The following is a 22,303-nucleotide window of genomic DNA, read 5'->3' on the forward strand; positions in this document are numbered from 1 at the left end:
ACTTGTGGTAAGTTCGACGATAATCATCTGACAAATCAATAAAATATGATCCTTCTACAACTGTGAAAATAAAAAAAACAGATACATCTGTCAATGTCTACATAATAAAGAAATATTAATAAATAGAAGCAAAATTGGTTTAAAAAAGAGTTATCAAATTTAGACACATTTTGAAAAAAATGAATAAAAATATTTTTCATTTTCTGTTTTCCCTTTCCACAATGCTGGGTCCAGCTCTGCCTGTTCCTGTCTCCTGGGCAGGTGCCTCTTTTTAAGCCATTAATGCTCCCATTATTCTGTATATATTCTAATGTGTAGATTTGGCCATGTGCCCTCCACATCTCCCTCCCAAAGTAATAAACATGTTTACTAAACACAATTGAGGATAAAGGGATTATAGTTCTTTAAAGAGCTCCTGGTGCAGTAGTAGTCTTACTTAGGGATATGCCTGGCATAATAATTCTTGGCAATGCTTCGCTAAAATTAAGAGTTCTGAGTTTGATTGTTTTGGTAGTAGTAGAATATAAATACAAACAAAGGTTACTCCCACCAGGTATCCTACTCCATATATATATATATATATATATATATAAGAGATATAAGGAGGAGGTTTCTGTCACTTTGGTATGTGGGATTTTGATGGATGACCTTTTGACCTGGGGGTCAAAGAGGTCACGACCTATCAGAAAGTGATTGATGCCTTCCAGGTGTGTGTGACTGGTCTGTTCTGGAAGCTTCTAGAAGGAAGACGTGTCGGGAAATGGCGTGTGTTAAGTGATGCAATGAGGGCGTCACAGGAAGTAGAAAAATGTTTCATTTAAATGATCCAATGGCGTTAGAGATGAAATATCCGGATGTGTTTGAAATGATCCAGTGAGAGAAAGAGGGGTGTAGCGTTAAATTTTGAGCATAAAAGGGGTTTCTTCCCGTTTGAAACAGAGAAGATAGGTTTTTATTCTACACACAGCGATGAATGTAAGTTTGAGTAACACTGATGCGTTTGAAATGAGTCAATGACCAAGAATTAAATCAAGTATCTTTACACTCTTTGGAGCGGAGAGCAGAGACGTTATTGTAAGGCAGGGTTGTAAAATAGAGATGTGTAAGGCTCCTCTTACAACAGGCCAAGTAAGTGATTGTAATAAGCGTGAATGGGCCTAAGCCCAAAGGTCAATGCATTTCTACCCCACTCACGCAAACACACACACACACACACTCACACTCACACACACTGCACACACACACACACACACACACAAACAGCCACAGTTCATGTTGTCAGTACATGTTGATCGTATGTCTGTGCATGCTTAGCTCTAGTCCATATGTCTGGCTGTCCTCGTCCTCCGCTGCTCCGTTACTCATCTGGCTGTGCCTTCTTCGTTCTGGCCGGGGATGCGGTGTTCACTCCCTTTTTCCCAACATACCCCTTTTTCCCCGCCTCTTTTTTCCCATGCCCACAGCAACACTCTACCAGAAATGCGTTTTTCAATTCAAATAAGCGAACCAGTGAGAAGTAGTAAAAAAAAAAACATTTTCAACAGATCACACAAAACCACAAATGGCATTTGAACACATAACATTCATTGTGACTACTTTCTTTGAATTTTGAGTGATTTATTCAACTTAGTCACACTTATTTTTTGTTTACGGTCAAAATGACCGCCATAGAAAAAAAAGTATAATATTCATCCATACACACACTCCTACAACTTTCCTGTGCTTGTGTGCCATTATACACATGAAACATGCAGCACACAAACAGACCACAGTTCATGTTGTCAGTACATGTTGTCATGTTGCCGCTGCATGTGAGCCACTAATGTTCGCACACATATGCATATGAATTTTAATTTGTGGGTACATTTGTATCATTTAAATGTAACCACATTGACTTAAAAGATTGTTTGTGTTTAATGTGGTGAAAGATGCAAACAAAATTAAAAAAAAAAAGTATGCTTTTGTATTTATACAAAATGCAACCTGAACAAATATGTTTCTTTGTAAAGCGCCAGCGTTAAAAGTAAATAGTTCTAACTTGAAGTTATATGACTTCACGGATGCATTTATGTTTTAGAGGCGTTGCGTTGTAATTCCAGAATTAAAACAATGTAAGCCAAAATGTAAGTCTTACAGGCAAGATATGGTATGTTCAACATGAATTTGTGAATACAAAACTTATTTTGTATAATTTTAATGTAACTAGCACATTTGACAAAAAAAAATGTGTTTAATGTGGTGAAAGATGTCAATTTAAAAAGATCAGTACTTCCTTAAGTATTTACGACCCTCATAAAACTGAATTCAAAGAAAAAAAAAAAAAAGTTGAATCTGTTAAGATTATGAAGGGGCATACAAAGGCAAAGTTAGAGGGGCTTAAGATAAACCGGCGGGTAAAGATTTACACGGGTAGAACATGTTAAGGACAACATGCGGGAAGAAGGTCAACATGGCGGGACTCAACAACAGGAACGGGGGTGCATGGGTTTTGAAGCTATAAGTAAGCAGATTTGCGACTTTAAATCGTAACTAAAGCAAGATCTAAAAATGTTTAAAGAAGAAATTGAACATGACACGAGAGAAGAATTCCAGCGAGTTCAAGCAAGGCGATCAACCAACAGCTAGCGACATACATGCATGCTATAAAGGAGCAAAAGCGAGAAAATCAGCAAGATGGAGACCCAGATCGATGACGGATACGTGGAGTACTGAAGCTAACACCACTCTCCAACAAATGATGAAGGACCAACAGAAGCTGGAGGACAAATTGAATGACTTGGTCACCGAGAGCAGGGCAAAGATGGGTCAGTGATAGCGTTTGTTAAAAACTGTTACGAACCAAACTGAGTGATGAGGTGGATTTGCAGATACAAGCGCACCCACAAAGCCCTGGCACCGATACCTGGGTTTTGTAAAATTAATTTCCAGCAATACAGTACTAAGGAGATGATTATCCTGAAAGCATGGCGACAGAAAATCACAATAGGATGTGGAGGGTCAGAGAAAGCGGTAGGAAACATCTGATGGGCGTCTTCACCATGGCAGAGCGTGGGGTTGCACACAGGTGGAGACGAGGACAGTGCCAGAGGCGAGCTAGAGTGCGCCTCCAGAAATTTCAGCGCAGAAACCGGGAGGAGCAGTAGTGTTTCAATACAGGCGGTAAATACTTGTCCCATAATATATACTATTGTTAGCCAGACCCACATCAAGATCCTGGGTCTGGGAACTCATCGTGGCAGGGCTCAATCCCATGGTAGGGATAAGCGGAAGTCTTTCAAATTTCCTCTGCACCAATAGGATAGCGCTACAACCAGGCAGAACAGCTAGGTGATAGATTAAACTTTTGCCGTATGTGGTGGGCAAAACTCTGGACCACATCTTCATTTTTAAGAATGACTTCAGTGCTTAACTCCAAGTTAACAGGTAGCAGCTAATGGGTAGGTGATTTAAAAACTTTTGGCTAAGTTGCTAAGCATCTTGTTGTCATTTAAGGTCCCTGTTCATGTTGCACAGACATTTTAATTGCATTTTTGTCTGTTAAGAGGCACAAAGGTATCTTATGCCCCCAAAACTGCTGTTTTAGCTAAGTGGAAGCTCTGGGCATTAGCTGCAGCAGCTCCGTGTTGCTACCACTGATTTGGCTCGTATTTATTTTTTGCTATCATCAGTACTCACATTGGTATAGCGATCAAGATTAGTGTAAAATTGACTTTGAAAAACTGACCCTGGCTGCCGCTAGAGTGCGTCTAGATATCTAGGCTACTATATTGTATTTTATGTGCTGACTCACGGGGGCAGTGAGAGGTCAGCTCTGTCTAACAAGGGACTGTTAGTCAAAGTATCATTCCCCCTTCACTTAAAACTTTTTATAGTTTTATTTTGTGTTTGTTATAATGCTTGTTCTAAGCACATTATTGTGCTCCAGTTATCTTTACTTATGGTTTCAATGTTTAGCCTGTGGGAACAGAATGGTGTGAGATATTTTCAGCCCTGCTGTGATGCAGTCTAATGAAGTGAAGTTACTGTCCTTAAATGTGATTGGGTTGGGAAACCCAATTTAAAGGTCTAAGGTAAAGGCCAAATTAAAAAAGAGGCATTACATATATTTTTTTTTTGTTGAGTGCAACTCCTAATAGTAAAAACTATTTTTCAAATAACTAATGGATGTAACTGCACTGGAAGGGTGTCTGTTTATGTGTAGGTGATTTTAACATAGTATTGAATAGCTACCTGGATACAACTAGTCTAAAGAAAAATAGAATTGAGGTAGCTGATGTCTCTGACCATAGTGCACTATATCTAACAGTTCAACTAGAAGGTAGGATCGAGGAATACGGGGTTAAATATAGGCTTATTAAATAACAAATCAGCTGTATAATAAATTAAATCAGATATAAGAGAGATATTTGAAGATTAATGACAACGGGAGAGGTGGATCCATCTGGGACTCACTGAAGGCAGTGACTTGCGACAATTGATTGCCTTAACAACGTCAAATAAAAGGAGGGTCTTGGAATATAATAACCTTGTATTAGACCTATCTAATGTGGAGCAGCAACATAAAAATAACAGTGATCCACAACTTTTGGTGCAAATACAACAATTAAAGAATCAGATTAATGATCTATTAGAACAAGATGTTGAGAAGAAAGCTTGTTTTACAACCAGACATATATTACGAATCAGGCGCTAAATTACTTGCTACGTAAACAAGAAGCGGATAGTACCATACATAAGATCACGGGGACCCAGAAACAAATCAACTAAAATATCATGCCGTAGAAATAGAAGACATTTTCCTATACTACTACAAAAACTATATACCAAAACCTCCAGTACTAAAGTAGAAGCAATGGAACATTTTTCTTAGCGATCTGGATCTACCTAATTTGGCAAGAAACAAAATGATTGTATCATTAGCAGATTTTTTCACTGGAAGAGATAAATAATGCAATAGCCAACTTAAAATCAAGTAAAACTCCAGGTAGTGATGGTTTTCCAGTGGTATAGAACCTTTAAAGAAGAGCTAGTTCCGTCCTGCTGAAAGCATTTAATGGGATTAAAGGGGGAGGTAAACTCCGCCATCATGGAAAGAGGCACTTATTACAGTACTCCCAAAGGAGGGAATATTGGAGTAACTATAATTAGAACACTTTATCAACAACAAAGTCAATGGATCATTGTATCCATTTTTCACGTGGAGAGGGGCACTAGACAAGGTTGTTGTCTCAGTCCCACACTATTTGCGTTTAATATTGAACCCTGGACCTCCTTATCTATACTGATGGAACCACGAGGAGTTTAGTTATTATGCTGGTTATAAAATAAATATTACAAAGACACAACTTTGGTCATTCAACTATACTCCTTCAAAGGAAATAAGATGTAGATATGATGTAAAATGGGATATGGAATCAATAAAGTACTACGGGTGCACATAGTTAAAACAAATTATATGAGGTAAACTATAATTTAATTAACCAAAATATTAAAAAGATATTGAAAGATGGTCTACACACCCATTGGATTTTAGTAGTAAGATTAAGCGTAATTAAGGAACATTTTGCCTAGATTGCTATATCTATTCAGGCCTTGCCAGTAGTGGTCATCAGTTCTTGGGACTTTTTAGATTTCTGGGATGGAAAGAAGCCTAGAATAAAATATGCAACACTTCAGTCGGCCAAACAAATAGAAGTAGGAATGGCTCCCACAATCTTAAAGCAGGCTCAGTTCAGTTCCCCTATTTCTTTGGTGTAATGACAACTATTTTGCTAGATGGAAGGAAATCGAGGCGTTGCGTTGAAGGTTATCCGTTACAGTCAGTGTTAGGAGAAAAGAAGTTCTGGTTTAACTGTCGAGGCAGCTAAAACTAAGGAAAGACCAGCGAGTGCTTAGATGGATAGCCTTTGACACCCTGTTTAAGCCAGGAGTTATTCAAGGATTGGTCAGTAAAAGGTATTAAGGCAGTGTGTACGATAATAGACAACAATGAATGACAGACTTTCCAAACATTAAAGAAAAATGTTCCCTTCTCTCGGAGTTTATTTAGGTATATACAATTTAGAGATTACTACAACAAAAGAATTGAAAATGGAGAACTCACAAGAATGTAATCCAGTTATAAGATAAATGATAAATGCTTATAGACCAAATAGTAACTGCGTTAAAATCATTTCTATGTTGTATGAAAGAATTGTCGAGATGTAGGAGCAACTCAACATTATATTTGAAATCAAGCGTGATAAAGGAACTAATAATGGAAAATCCATCAGATGTATGGTACAATATGTGTTAAACCCAACATACTTCCGCAAGTTCACAACAATTGAGTGTGTTTAACTGGAAGAATTTGGTGCGTTTCTTTATTACACCTAAGATTAGCAGTAAAACATCATCACACACACACACACGTTTTTTGGAGTTCTGAAAATAAAGGTCATTTTGGGAGGATGTACATTTAGTTTTGAGTAATGTACTTGGCTATAAGATTCCTTTCTTATGTACTGTCTTGTAATTGGGCCATATTTCACTTGTAACAGTACAGAGGGACAGAAACTGGTATAAACCCGATTGTCCTAAACAGCAACAATAGTTTGAGGTCATACATGAAATAAGGGAAATGGAAAGGTTGAACTAGGTCTGAGAAAAGGTGCCAAAAGATTGCAGAAGTGGACATTTTACTTAAATAAAGCATAAGGACATTGCAGCTTGGACTCATTAGTGGATAAAGCAGTGACTTGAAATGTATACATTTTATTTCTATTTTTGTATCACCGCCTTTCCTCTTGTTTCTCCCCTTTTTTACGATTTATTTTATTTTTATGTTATGTTTATGGTGTTGTTTTTCCATATATCACTCACAAATTGAGGTGACTGCTCAGTTGTTACAATGTACTGAAAATTCAATCAAAACTTCACCAGATGCATTTATGTTTTAGCGATAGTGCGTCGTAATTTCCCAATACGGAATTAACACATGCCAAAATGTAAGTCTCACAGACAAGATATGGTATGATCAACATGAATATGAATTCATGAATACAAAAATGATTTTGTATAATTTTAATATAACTAACATTAGCTTAAAAGATTGGATGTGTTTAATGTGGTGAAAGATGTACTTTAAAAAGAGTAGTAGTAGTAGTAGTAGTAAGTAGTTTAGCTAATTATAATAAATATACAAACATTAAACATTTTTAAACCTTATGTGATCAGTGTTAATAACAAATGTAAGATGAGATTCAACGTTGCCCCAAAATTTCTTTCTTTGTAAAAGCGTCAACGTTAAAAGTAAGTAGTACTACTTTTGCATTTTACTCTGGTCTTATGCTATCTGCATTTCAACCTGAGCTCAGAGCTTCCGTACTATGGATTTTACTTATTATTTACAAACATTACCAGTGTTAAAAAAACAAAGTGCTTGTGACATTTTTGTATTAATACAGCTTTTAAAATGATATTGTATTCTCCTTGGCGTACACAATATGTATAAAAATGTAAGATGAGATTCAACTTTGCACCCTGTCCTGTTTTTTTTTTTTTTGTAAAACACCAACGTTAAAAGTAAGTAGTACTATCTTGATGTATTTAATAATAAGTATAAGTAAGTACCCTGGTCTCATGTTATCTGCATTTCAACCTGAGTGCTAGATTATTTTAATTGTCTTTTTTTCTATCTACAACATCTATCAATGTTGGAAGATCTCTCTTGGAGTAGACTAGTTTCTACCTTTAACAGAGCAAGGGCCTCTAGCTTGCAGTTGTCAGCTAAGGTCAAACTCTGCTCTGCACCGCTTACACACACACACACACACACACACACACACACACACACACACACACACACACACACACACACACACACACACACACACACACACACACACACACACTCATTTATATGTTTTATGAGGACCAACTTTATAACCATCACTTGTGGGGGCCACCCTTTCTAAAGGTGCTAGACGTATGAAAAAAATCAAGTATACTCAGCATAGCTTTGTTAGCTTATACCTTCAAACATCTGAATTGATAAAGTAATGACTTCCCCATCCTATATGGGGACTTGTAAAAAACTGAGTTAACATGGTTGGTTGGACCTCATTTGCATGTTATTTACATAATTCACACAAATTCCATCGTGATTAGTGGGGACTTTGCAACAAATAAATTAAATAAAGGTTTAATTTACAGATTTAATCCATGTAGAATGAAAATATGCATAAACAGTACTTTAATAACAAAATTTGTAAATTCATCTTAGCTTAGTTGTTTTATAGATAGCGTATATGTGGAGCATGAAGCTTGAAAAGTACACCATCACACATCTTAACATAGCAAAACATATGATTTATTGATATACAGTTGAAACCAGATATTTACATACACTTCAGAAAACTTATCAGTAAACTTTTATTTCTTTACTGTCATACATGAAATCAGAGTAAACTTTTTCTGTTTTAGATCTCCATTTGAGTTAATTGGTGGCACGCCTGTGGATGCATATAAAGGCACACCTCAAACACAGAGCCTCTTTCTTTGACATCATGGGAAAATTAAGAGAAATCAATCAAGACATCAGGAAAATGATTGTGGACCTCTACAAGTGTGGCTCATCCTTGGGTACAATTTCCAGATGCCTGAAGGTCCCACGTTCATCTGTTCAGACAATAATATCCAAGTATAAAAAACATGGGAATGTACAACCATCATACCGCTCAGGAAGGAGACGATTCTGAATCCCCGAGAGGAAGGTTTTTTGGTGTGAAATGTGTGAATCAATCCCAGGACAACAGCAAAGACCTTGTGAAGATGCTAGCTGAAACTGGTAAGACAGTGTCCACAGTAAAACAAGTCCTGTACCACCATGAGCTAAAAGGTTACTCTGGGAGAAGAAAGCCATTACTTCAAAACCACCATAAAAAGCCAGACATGTGGACAAAAATCTTAATTTCTGGAGACATGTCCTGTGGTCTGTCGAAACAAAGGTTGAACTGTTCGGCCATAATGATAAGCGGTATATTTGGAAGAAAAGGGCAGAAGCTTTGAATCCTCAGAACACCATCCCAAGTGTGAAGTATGGGGGTGGTAGTATAATGTTATGGGGTTGCTTTGCTGCATTAGGAACTGGTGCACTTCACAAAATAGATGGCCTCATGAGAAAAGAAAATGTTGTGGATATATTGAAGCAACATCTGAAGACATCAGCCAGGAAGTTAAAGCTTGGGCGCAAATGGGTCTTCCAAATGGACACTGACCCCAAGCATACCTCCAAATTAGTTACAAAGTGGACAACAAAGTCAAGGTATTGGGTTGGCCATCACAAAGCCCTGATCTCAATCCCATAGAACATTTGTGGGCGGCACTGAAAAGGCGAGTCACGAGCAAGAAGGCCTACAAACCTGACCCAGTTACACCAGTTCTGTCAAGAGGAGTGGGCCAAAATTCCAGCAAACTATTGTAGAAAGCTTGTGGAAGGATACCCAAAACGTTTGGCCCAAGTGAAACAGGCAATCCTACCAAATACTAAGAAAGTGTTCCGGCGTTGGAGGTGTCGATGATGATGATGAAAAGGGGTTTAGGAGAGCCGGTTGCCGTCAGTGCTGCAAATAAATACGGGGTGTTAAGCGGCGTTCCGGGGGACGGATGACACCACTCCAGATCCTCTGGGAAGAAAAAAAATCACACATTACAATCACAGTCGCAAAAAAAAGCATTTTTAACTATTTTGGCAAATAATTAGCACATAAAAATTAGACCCACCGTTTTGCTGCTAGTCTTTGTGTCTCAGCGATTTTTAGGTCTATAGAGGCTCCGTGGCAGGGGCAGGGACTGTTGGTCAGCATCCCCAAATATCAATCTTTTTCTCATGTTTTCATACGAACTCCTTATTTTGTCTCTTCTGATGACATAGTCAATGGTATCAAACTGTTTCTTCAAAATCTCCCAGTCACACCATTGTATAAAGAAGAGCGTTTTTAAACCATTTGTTGTATTCCTCGTTAGAAACAGGGTATGGTTTTAACTTCCATTCTTCAGGACCACGGGCTGCAACTAACTTCTCCCTTTAAGCTGCATACGCTAAGGAAAATAAAATCCTCTGTAGGTCTAGTGAAGCGGTCTGCTTCCACCACGATAGACACTGGCTCCAATGCTACTGTCCCATTGACAAACATACACTAGCTCAGGTAAGCCAGGATTTTTCAAGGTCTGGGCAGACAACCTCACGAAAAAGGCTCCAGTCTTTCACAGAGATTGTACAGGCTGTTTTGGCTTTGCCAGATAGTTCGACAGCAACACTAGTGTAAACAGCTAATGTCCGTATCCTGCACTGTATCGAATTGAATATCTGTATCCATTGACACCGACATATTCTAGATCAGATGTACCGCGATTCAGTCATGCTTGTAGGAAAGATCTCTGGGCGGAATCGGCTTCTTTCTGGGAGCCTGGCTCAAACCGCATGTTGTTCCAGTATTAGCATCCGCCGTCGTCTGATGCCTCTTTTCGAGGGGCCTGTCGCCAAGCCAAATAGTGTTCCAGTCTCTCCACCTCCCCATGACTCTTTTTGGGGTTAGTGTACAGAGCAAAGTGTAGTGGGTCCTACTCTAGCTGTCTCACATTCTTCAACATCAGATGATCCTGATTGTTGTCCAAATGTGTGGATAGACATGGCTGAAAAGCGATTCCTCTTGTTTTCCACCAAAAGAATTAAAAAGAAAATCCACAGCTGGTTTTGTTGAAGGGTGAGGAAAAAACGAGCTAGTTAAAAACTGCAGGTAAAAGTGAGCAGCCAGCATGAAACCAAGACTTTTAAATCCTGCAAAAAGCGCCCTGCATGACGATTTAACACCCCCAACAATAGCCCTCACATTTACAAGCTAACCATTGGTCTATCAGGCGTTTTTAACACCTTTACAAATGTAAATACATCATCAGCTCAGGAGGGTAACCCCACCCTACGCGGTATGGCCGCGACGTCATCACAACTGCAGATCATGGCTCCCAGATTGACGCTAGAGGCACAGCTGCGTGATGTGCCAGCGTCTTTGATTTCTCACTGGTTCGCTTATTTGAAATGAAAGCGCTATTACTGGTATAGAGTGTTGGAGCATGGGAAAAGGGGTGTGTTGGGAAAGGAGTGAACACCGGGCCAGAGCGAAGCAGGCCAGCGAGGTTCAGACACCGAAGCCTAGCTATGTGCATCTCCAACCTTTGGGCTAAGTCATTTCTCCCAACCTTACACAGCGATGCATGTAACGGTTTCCACGTATGAACGTGTCATGATTTACATGCTCTGTGGATGCTTTTACAAGGTCACTGACACTTGTTGACACATTCAGACTTGCTGCTTGGGAGATGCAGGGTCCATATGAATCTTGTCATGGTGTCAGCGTCGAGGTCCCGAGTGTATGGCACACATTCTCCCTGACATCAGCTGCATTTCCTTGGATAGCGTTGCGATATTCAGCAAATTTGACGTTTGACTGATTTGGCGTTTGGCCACCGTCCGCGGGTGCCGCTAAGGATCCTTTCCACCAGGTCATTACGGTGTGCGCTTCCAGCAGGATGATCAAGACAGCGGGCTTTATCGTTGTAGCGCCCGAGGCGATTGCATCTGCTATCTGGGTTCTATGAGTCAGAAGCGATCCAAAGCGGCTCGAGCAATGGGCCTTCGACCAAACACTTGTATGTCGCGCAGGAAATACTTGAGTCCCACAAAATCCTCAGTGCGAGATCGTCCAAGATGGCAAGTATCTCTCCGGACACCTCGGGTGCGCGGGACGAAGCCACAGAAAGGCGTTGTGGTTGTCGTTGTCCTCCCAGGTTTCCATAAGCGTCTTACAAACACCGTTGCCCTTCTTCCTTGCATGGTCGATCAAGGCCCTAGCCCTGTCGAGTGCCTCTCATAGCCTGGATGTACTCCAACTCTTCACCTGATATCATCTCGTGGTGCAACAGAACATCGGCCACGTAGTTCACTCTGGCCATGTTACTGGCCTCTATGTAGCTGAGCTCTCTTTTCGGGTTAAAGACTTTCCATGGTAAGATACTCTGTGTGAGGCCACATTCAAAATCGTTAGACGGTGGATACTTGTTTGGACATATGTGTCTTTACGTAAGGAAAAACGGGAATCTCTCTCTCTCTCTCTCTCTCTCTCTCTCCACATTCTGCTCCAAATAGTGTAAAGATACTTGATTTAATTCTTACTCAGTCCCTCATTTCAAACGCATCTGTGGCATGTTCTGTCGCTGTCTGCTTCAGTCTTTATACTATTGTAAGGGGGTGTGGTTAGGAGAAAATTCTGGAACGAGCGTAGTTTGGAAACTTCTGGAAAAAAGGTGTGGTATGGAAGCGTTCTGGGCGTGGTAAAAAAACAAAACAAAAAACACTGTTGTTTTCTTTGAATTCAGTTTTATGAGGGTTCGTAAATACTTAGGGAAGTACTGATCTTTTTAAATTGACATCTTTCACCACATTAAACACATTTTTTTTTGTCAAATGTGCTAGTTACATTAAAATTATACAAAATAAGTTTTGTATTCACAAATTCATGTTGAACATACCATATCTTGCCTGTAAGACTTACATTTTGGCGACATTGTTTTAATTCTGAATTACGCATAGCGTCTCTAAAACATAAATGCATCCGTTGAAGTCATATAACTTCAAGTTAGAACTATTTACTTTTACCGCTGGCGTTTTACAAAGAAACATATTTGGTTCAGGTTGCATTTTGTATAAATACAAAAGCATACTTTTGTTTTTAATTTTTGTTTGCATCTTTCACCACATTAAACACAAACAATCTTTTAAGTCAATGTGGTTACATTTAAATGATACAAATGTATTCATCAATACATTTGTCATATTCTTAATTTAAATTAGTGTTTTTTGTGTGCGTGTGTTTCATGTGTATAATGGCACACAAGCACAGGAAAGTTGTAGGAGTGTGTGTATGGATGAATATTTATTTTTTTTTTTCTATGGCGGTCATTTTGACCGTAAACAAAAATAAGTGTGACTAAGTTGAATAAATCACTCAAAATTCAAAGAAAGTAGTCACAATGAATGTTATGTGTTCAAATGCCATTTGTGGTTTTGTGTGATCTGTTGAAAATGTTTTTTTTTACTACTTCTCACTGGTTCGCTTATTTGAATTGAAAGCACAATTTCTGGTAGAGTGTTGCTGTGGGCATGGGAAAAGAGTGGGGAAAAAGGGGTATGTTGGGAAAAGGGAGTGAACACCGATCCCGGGCCAGAACGAAGAAGGCACAGCCAGATGAGTGCGAAGCAGCGGAGGGCCAAGGACAGCCAGACATATGGACTAGAGCTAAGCATGCACAGACATACGATCAACATGTACTGACAACATGAACTGTGGCTGTTTGTGTGTGTGTGTGTGTGTGTGTGCGTGAGTGTGTGTGAGTGTGTGTGTGTGTGTGTGTGTGTGTGTGTGCGTGAGTGTGGGTAGAAATGCATTGACCTTTGGGCTTAGGCCCATTCACGCTTATTACAATCACTTACTTGGCCTGTTGTAAGAGGAGCCTTACACATTCCTATTTTACAACCCTGCCTTACACACGTTCTGCTCTCTGCTCCAAAGAGTGTAAAGATACTTGATTTAATTCTTGGTCATTGGCTCATTTCAAACGCATCAGTGTTACTCAAACTTACATTCATGCTGTGTGTAGAATGAAAACCCTATCTTTCTCTGTTTCAAACGGGGAAGAAACCCTTTTTATGCTCAAAATTTAACGCCTACACCCCTCTTCTCTCACTGGATCATTTCAAAACACATCCGGATATTTCATCTCTAACGCCTCATTGGATCATTTAAATGAAACATTTTTCTACTTCCTGGGAGCCCTCATTGCATCACTTAACACACGTCATTTCCGGGCCCGCCTTCCTTCTAGAAGCTTCCAGAACAGACCAGTCACACACACCTGGAAGGCATCAATCACTTTCTGACAGGTCGTGACCCTCTTGACCCCCAGGTCAAAAGGTCATCCATCAAAATCCCACATACCAAAGTGACAGAAACCTCCTCCTTATATCTCTAAGCTGTTTTATCATGGTGTTAGCCCATTCTTTTAATGCCGGGGTTTTAGGTGTTTTCCAGTGTAGTGAAGTATCGTCCTGGCAGCAACTGTAATGCCAACCACGATTACAGAAAACTCTTTACTTGATATGTTGTGTAATTGACTTCTGTCACCTAATAGACAGAGTCTTGGAGATATTGGTAGGTTTCTTCCAGCCTAGTTACCTAAATATTCCAAAATGATTCTGCAGAAGGGCTTGATAGATGGGCATTCCCAAATACAGTGTAATATAGTGCCTGCTTCTTTCTGACATTTCCAACACAAATAGTTATTCATTACTCCCATTCTATATAATCTTAAAGGTGTCCAATAATATCTGAGTATTCATTTATATTGGGTGAATTTTCCCTTTTACTTCCCGTATGTATTTTCCATTGTCAGATACAATTTACAACCATTCCCTGTCCTCCATTATACATCCTAGGTCTTTCTCCCATATTACTTTCAGGTTATTACAGTCGTTGCTGAGCAGTTGGTTGGTTGTTTTATAGAATACGGAAGCTCGATGGCACTCCTCGGGGAGTGTGAAGTAGTCCTTGATGTGGTTTCCAACTGTCAACTGAATCTTGGTGGTAATACTGCTCCTGATTTGTAGGTACTTCCAAAAATGTTCTTTCCCCTTGAGCTTGTATTTTCTAGATAAGTACGAGTAGGACACAAACAAGTCCTCTTCAAAAAGATCAGCAATGTTACATATGCTATTATTATGCCATTTCTTCCAAAATACTGATGTCTCTGTAGGATTGCTTATGGTGTGACAGCCCCTCACGACTGACTATATTAAAATAATGTAGTTGAAACCTTAGTATATAAGTCTGCAATAGCGCACTGTTCTCTACAGCCTTGCAATTCTGTCACAATTGTGAGTTTCTGTTGTTAGTGTTTCCTGTTTTATTTTGAAGTTTTCCTCCCTAGTCTTGTCTTGGATTTACTTCCTGTCTTGTGTTTTCCCACCTGTTTGATTGTTCTGCCCAGCCCTGGTGTTTTTCACCAGTTCCTTTCCCTTGTGTCACCTGTCCCTTGTTACCCTGTGTATTTAGTCTCTGTTTTTCCTTGGTGTTTTGTCGGATCATTGTTTCTGTATGTTGGGTTCTGTCGTGTCATGCTTCTCTTCTCTTGTCTTGTAAGGTATGTTGCCTGTGCCGCTCCCCGGCGCCTCAGAGACTGTGCCGGTCCCCGGCGTCCCAGACACTTTGCCGGTGCCCGGCATCCCAGGGACTCCTGTCCTCAGTGGTCTGTCAGCAGATTGGCCAACTCCTGCCCCCTGTGTTTTGTCTGCGGCCCGACCACTCCTGCTCCCCGTGTTTTGTCGTGTTTTTGGTCCGGCCGACTCCTGATCCTGTTGCCTTGTTTCCTGTGACTGTTCCAGTTACCTTGTCGACGGACCCGCTGACTCCTGCTCCTATTACCTTATTGGCGGACCCTGGCCCAGCTGTCCCCAGTCCAGCTGACCCTTCACCTGACTCCAGGCCAGCTGACCAGTCGCCTGTCTTCAGCCCCGCTGACTCGTCGCCTGTCTTCAGCCCAGTTGACCCGTCGCCTGCCCGGCCCTCAGAAGGGTTCAGCCTTCGCCGGCGGCCGCCAGAGGGGTTTCGCCTTTGTCGCTGGCCTCCTGAGAGTCCTCGACGTCCTGCTTGGCCTCCAGAGGGGTTTTGCCGCCGGCCACCAGAGGGGTTTTGCCTTTGCTGACGGCCTCCAGGAAGTCTTTGATGTCCTGCTCGGCTGCCAGATGGCTTTCGCCTTCGCTGCCAGCCGCCAGAGGGATTCCGCCTTCGCCGCCGGCCTCCTGAGAGTCTTTGACGTCCTGCTCGGCCACCAGAGGGGCTTCACTGTCGGCGTCATAACTGGACTCCAGAGGGTTTTCACTGTCCTGCACGGCCGTCAGAGGGGTTCCACCTTCGCTGCTGTGCGCAGCCCTGGACCCCGTGCCTAGCTGGCCGCAGCACTTCGGTCCCCAAACCCCACTGTCCCCAGTTCCCGAGTTCCCACAGTCCTCAGTTCACAAGCCCCGTTGACTCTTGTTCCATCCTTCTGTCATGATTGTGAGTTTCTGTTGTTAGTGTTTCTTGTTTTATTTTGAAGTCTCTGTTTTCCTCCCTAGTCTTGTCTTGTTTTACTTCCTGTCTTGTGTTTTCCCACCGGTTTGATTGTTCTGCCCAGCCCTGATGTTTTTCACCTGTTCCTTTCCCTTGTGTCACCAGTCCCTTGTTCCCTCGTTACCCTGTGTATTTAGTCTCAGTTTCCTTGGTGTTTTGTCGGGTCATTGTTTCTGTATGTCAGGTTCTGTCGTGTTGTGTGTGTGCTGCTCTTGTCTTGTAAGGTATGTTTCCGGTGTTCTAGTTAGTTTCCATGTTCCTGGCCTTTTTGTAAGCATATTTTACCTGTGACTTCAGGACACCTTTTGTTATACCTTTTGTTTATTAAATCTTTGAACACTACTCTGCTCTCGTCTCCACTGCATTTGGGTCCAAGCCTCACCTCCCCCCTGACAAATTCAGTGTAAAATATCATCATTTCTAATTCATGCTTCACAATGTAGATGCATTAGAACAGTAAACATATTTACAACACAATAGTGTTCAACAATATCAGAATCTATTTTCTGTGCAAATAAGTGTTCACAGATATCCATACTATAAAAAGAAATAAAATAATAAATGAAAATATATAACATTCACTCAATTTATTTTTGCTTTACGTCCTCTTTACAAAAATCTATACTGGCATCTGAAATATGGAAGTTTTTGACAAGGCAAAATGTTTCCTGTGATTGGTTAGGACAAGGGTTAATAAGACAGAATAACTTAAAACATTATATTTAAATTTGATAATATTTTAAAATGTTAATTGTGACATTTCTCTGTGGCAACTGTTCAACACCATGTAAACGTGTTTACAGTAATTCGCTTTTGCTGATGTGCTCTTATATAAACTGTGGTGTTAAATTAAAGCTGAAGGTTTTGGCATCCAGACTGGACAGGAGCCAGAGGACGAGAAGGACCGGACACTGGCAGGTTAATACGATTAATAGACTTAGACTGCTCAGAACGTAATGGTGTGTGTGTGTGTGTGTGTATACAGTATGTGTGTTGGCGACCACATCAGTGTTGTTAAGTGCAGACTAAGTGAATGTACAGTTATAGGGATGTGTATAGCAATTTAGAGGCAATGATTGAAGGGAAAGAAGATGAGTAAAGATAGAACGAGAAGAAACGTGAGACAGAGAGGAAACAGGACATCAGCTGCTTTTGAAAAGCCAAACTTTAAGACTATAAAACTAAAATAAAGAAACCAAGACCAATTTTAAACTGAATGAAGATCAGGGATATATCCCAATAATAATAATAATAATAATAATAATAATAATAATATCAAATGTATAAAGCACTTCTGTAGTTGATCATAGTCCAAAAATATATTATATATATATATATATACATATACACACACACACACTAGCTGACCTTAATCTGGTTCAAATAGGTAGATTTCCATGGCCTCTTTAAAGATAGGCAAGGTGTCAGAGGTAAACAACACATAGCATGTCCCAGCTGGCTAGCATACTCACGGTTATCGTTAATTAGCCCCATGAGTAGTAGCTGCATTATAACTGTATTCTGCTCAATTCAAGACATTTCAATAGTGTTTAAGACACCTTCAGACATTATAAGAAGAACCCGTGAATTCCCAGGTGACAGTGAGATTTGATGCACTTGGAGCAAAACTAAACTGATATGACAGAGAAGAACAATGTGACAGGTGGAAAATGAGATGGAGTCTGGGAGAGGGATGAAGTGTGACAAACTGGTATGGAAAAGAAAGTGTGTGTGTGTGTGTGTGTGTGTGTGTGTGTGTGTGTGTGTGTGTGTGTGTGTGTGTGTGTGTGTGTGTGTGTGTGTGTGTGTGTGTGCTGTGCAGAAAAAAAAAACACAACAGAGAAACAGAGGAAATTGCTATGTGATGGAGAGAAATTGAGACATACAGACAGCAGGCGGCAACCGAAGGAAAGTTTCCATCAGTGATACATAAAGGTAAACCAAAGAGACCAAAGAGATCTTAATACGGTGGAGCTTAGAGGCATTTCATTTGTGGTGCAATTGCCAAAAACGACATAAACTCAACAGTCAGTCTATTTCCAGCAATTATAACATACAATCATCTGCCTGTTGTGGAAAGTTAACAGGAAACTAAATGTCAGAGTAAGACCCAAAGGAAGTGAAGTGTTCATGGAAGAGATGCACATCTAAAGTTGGTCTTGATACCTCCCTCATAGCTGAAAACTGCTAGCTTGTGGAGATTGGATTTTTATTATCCTGATTGGACTTCTTATGAGTCTACTTTTTATCATGTACCAACACTGCCTCAAAAAAAAATAAAGAAAATACTACCTCTGCTATTTTGTCCCTTCTTGTTACTGCTGAAATACCTTTATTTGCACACCTTTGTCTTCGCAGCTTTTCATGTTTGCATAACCCATATGCTCTCTTCTTATGTAATTGTATTTTTCTTTGATGGATCTTATCTCTACTTGCTATTGCAACATTTGACGTTCCCATAAACAAATTGCATTTAATATATAACATTTAACACATCTCTATAGCAGCAGACACCTTATTTTTCGAAATCAAAATAATTATATGGAATACGTTGATAATTATTTACACTCCCATTCGCACCATCTACTATGTCTCAGCCGTTGCTTGTAATGTTACTGATGCAGTAAATCTAGCTCACTGTTACAGTATTAATGAAATTGTTAAGTCACTGTGAATACGAGCAACAGTGGAATGAAAACTGAACACTGACTTGTTCTCCGTTTCCTTTTTAAATTAATGATCACAGCTGGCACTTTGAATCACCTACTCAATGAGTTTTATGGGAATACAAGTGGCCCTAATATTTTATACACTGCATTACTCAGCCAAAATTTGCCCCCAAGCGCAAATATGAAGGAAGCCATTATAGAGCTTTTATCTTTGTAAAGTATCCTCCACTGACAAGCCTAACAGCGGCAGCGAGCAGCAGGGAAATTAAATGGTCTGGCACCACCAGCGAAAACATCAATAACAGCATGACCTATTTACACAAACTGTGTGTGTGTGTGTGTGTGTGTGTGTGTGTGTGTGTGTGTGTGTGTGTGTGTGTGTGTGTGTGACTTTCAGTCATATGCAAAAATGATTTATGTTTGTCATGTGAATACACAGGTATGCAGTGCATGTATGGTATGCTGGCCTCCATGTGGGTTCATCTGTCAATCATTGTGGATGCCGCGCCACCTTTCACCTACATCCTGGTTCTAGTAAAAGGGCTTTTCAGGAGCTTGTGACCTTTGACCCTATTTTATTCTCATCAAACAACCTTGAGATTTGCATATGTTTTTCATAGGTTTTATGGCTGCATCTTTCAGACTTTTCAACTGTCCGTTTGTCATTTTCAAGCAAAAGCTCCCAACATTCACTAGTTCCAGCATCTCAGTAGGGATGTAGTGCTTTTATCTGTCTTATGTGATAGTAAACGGAAAATCTTTGGGTTTTGGACAAAACAAGCAATGTAAAGATGTCCCTTTAGGCTTAAGGAAACTGTGATTTTTCACTATTTTCTGGCATTTTATAGACAAAACGATTAATCTATTAAAAGAGAAAATAATTATCTGACGAACTGATAAAAACGGAAATAATTTGTTTGTTTTTGAATTACTTACTAACCAGATGACTCACTGCCTTCTCACTTAGAATTCACTACATAATTACACATTACCATTGCCATAAATAAATTTTATATCATGCATCACAATAAAGCATTTTATAATGAGTTTGAGTCGTTTGGCTGCTGTTTGAATAAACTGTCAAACGCCAAATCTCTTATCTGGAGATTTCTTTTGATCGTCAAAGCTTATCACTTCCACCAGCTGCAACTGTGGCTGATATTAAACTATTCTCAGACCCCTCACTCTGACATCTCTCCATTAGTGCATGTATATTTGTGTGTGTGTGTGTGTGTGTGTGTGTGTGTGTGTGTGTGTGTGTGTGTGTGTATTTCAGGCCTGTGTGTAATGTATGTAATACTGAGAGTCTGGAGGCTGCATCCATCCAGACCACAGAGAACTCAGTGCAGGGGCAGTTTGTGTTAAAACAGGAGGTGTATTAGAGTATTTCTTTTCATGATTAAGTATAGGCTGTATGATAGACACAGAATGTAAAAAATAATCTACTCCACTGGCTCTGAAAAGAAGCCCCATTGCATAGAAGTCGCTCCTCAATCGCTAGTTTCAAGTCTTCTCCAATACAGCACAATGCTAATTTAGTAAATTACGGTCCCATTTATTTTGAAATAGACGATAAAGCAGGGGATGCTTTAGTGAGTGGCTACATGCTGACCTGTCAATTAGGACAGAGGTTTAGCAATGCTAACCATGGCACTACGTACATTAAAATAGCTGTGAACTTGTTTTGGATGTATATGTTTTCGTCTTTTTTTCGCTGTTTTTCTGTAACCAGTGTAGCATCAAAGCATAGTGGAATTAGCAAGATAGCAAACTAGCCAGCCGCTAAATGAGTTACAATGTAATTTAATGCTTAATCCACACAATTCTGTCACAGCGTAGACACATTGCTATCGCAATTCCACAATTTTTGTGGAATTGCAGAATGCTCATATTCTATGGTGACAAAAATGTCAAATTTGAGTACAATGCATGCAAAAAGGCCACCAAATATCTGCTATTATCATCTTATAAAAGCACACATTGGTCGACGGATATACACATTACGATACACAACATTTATGGAGTCTTGTATGCCTCTCTGTACCATGACTGCATGCATTTTTAGCATGGTCACCGGCTGGCATTCAGCGAGACCGCTCTTATATAAACCATCCAAAGCCTTGGCTCTAAAACAGTTACAACACAGAGGGAGCTGCAGCTATTTTAAGCCTGCAGTGATTCAGCTTTTCACTTCCAAAAAATATGATTTGCAGAAGAAAAATAAAGCTTTTATGGTATGCCAATCAAATTTGTTATTTGGTTTATTGATTCTTTTGGCAGGAAGAGTAGGAGATATTTTTAGAATTGGTTATTTATTTCCAAGATTCTTTGTTGACAAGCTTGGAATATATTAGCAGGTAGTGTCATAAGGGGGTTGTGGGCATGGGTCTGGGAAAGGGCTTCTGTGTGACCACAGTGAGGTCTCTGTCCTCACAGGCATTGTGGGAAATAATAAGGTCAGAAGTTTGTCCCACTGCCTGAGCAGAATCATGTACATTTACATTTAAACAAGAGCTGCCGGAGTGCATCAGACAGAGAAGTTCACACCGATCTGCACACAGATATACAAGCATCCGCATGTACATATACAGAATAAATCCCGGATGACTGCAGAATAAACACAAATGTATACACACATGCTATTGTAAACTCTGAGCCGCAGTTTATGTAGCAGTTATGCAGCAGTCAGTTAATGAGTCACTGCTCTACTGAGATGTGTGTGCCTCATGACTGTGTGAGAGAAATCAGTAATGTCTTGACTTCAGATGTTTTGTGGGCCTTTCTGTCACATCCTTTTCCTCCTGTGCTCTCACACTGCATGCATGCAAGCAACTGTGTGGTTTCTAAGCAAGCTTATGTATGACATCTGTGTCCTGTTTCATGCCCTGCCACAGCAGAGAGTGCATAGCAAAGGGGCCTCCAACAGCAGAATGTTAACAGTAAAGTGTGTTTTTTTTATAAATTGTACCTATTATCATCTAGTTGTATTGTTTGATGTATTTTTGGCTAAGAGACAACATTGCCAATACACTCTTTCACACACCAGAAAGCAGGATAAGTCAGGATCTCAGGCCTTTTGCAAATTAACTATGATGTTGTTCATTAGGGTTGAGAATATCATTCGTACCAACTATAAGGAGCAACCTCAAAACAAGGTTTTATGGGTATAAGGATACAGATGTTGTCATTTGATAGCCAGCATTTCCTCATGCTTTTTTTTTTTTTTTTTTAAATAAAGTGAGGGGGAAACCAGCGCCTGTACCAATTTCCGTTTCCCTGTGTGTTCCTTAAACACAGTGATGTTGTAAATCTATTGAGCCATACACACAAAGTGCAGAAAAGTTAGTTTTTTCAACTGATCACTATTTTTCAATTGTAAACTATGGAGAGGATCTCCAACCACAGTAAATGTACTGATCAAGTAACTGTTCC

At 40.0% G+C, this 22,303-nt stretch overlaps 1 protein-coding gene across 2 annotated transcripts in view; it reads right to left on the reverse strand.

The window, feature by feature from the left end:
- Positions 1 to 22,303, reverse strand: part of mgll (monoglyceride lipase) — an 84,992-nt gene that overhangs the window by 59,304 nt on the left and 3,385 nt on the right. The window lies entirely within an intron of this gene.

This window comes from Perca fluviatilis, chromosome 5 (assembly GCF_010015445.1).
Source record: "Perca fluviatilis chromosome 5, GENO_Pfluv_1.0, whole genome shotgun sequence".
Taxonomy (NCBI): Eukaryota; Metazoa; Chordata; class Actinopteri; order Perciformes; family Percidae; genus Perca; species Perca fluviatilis.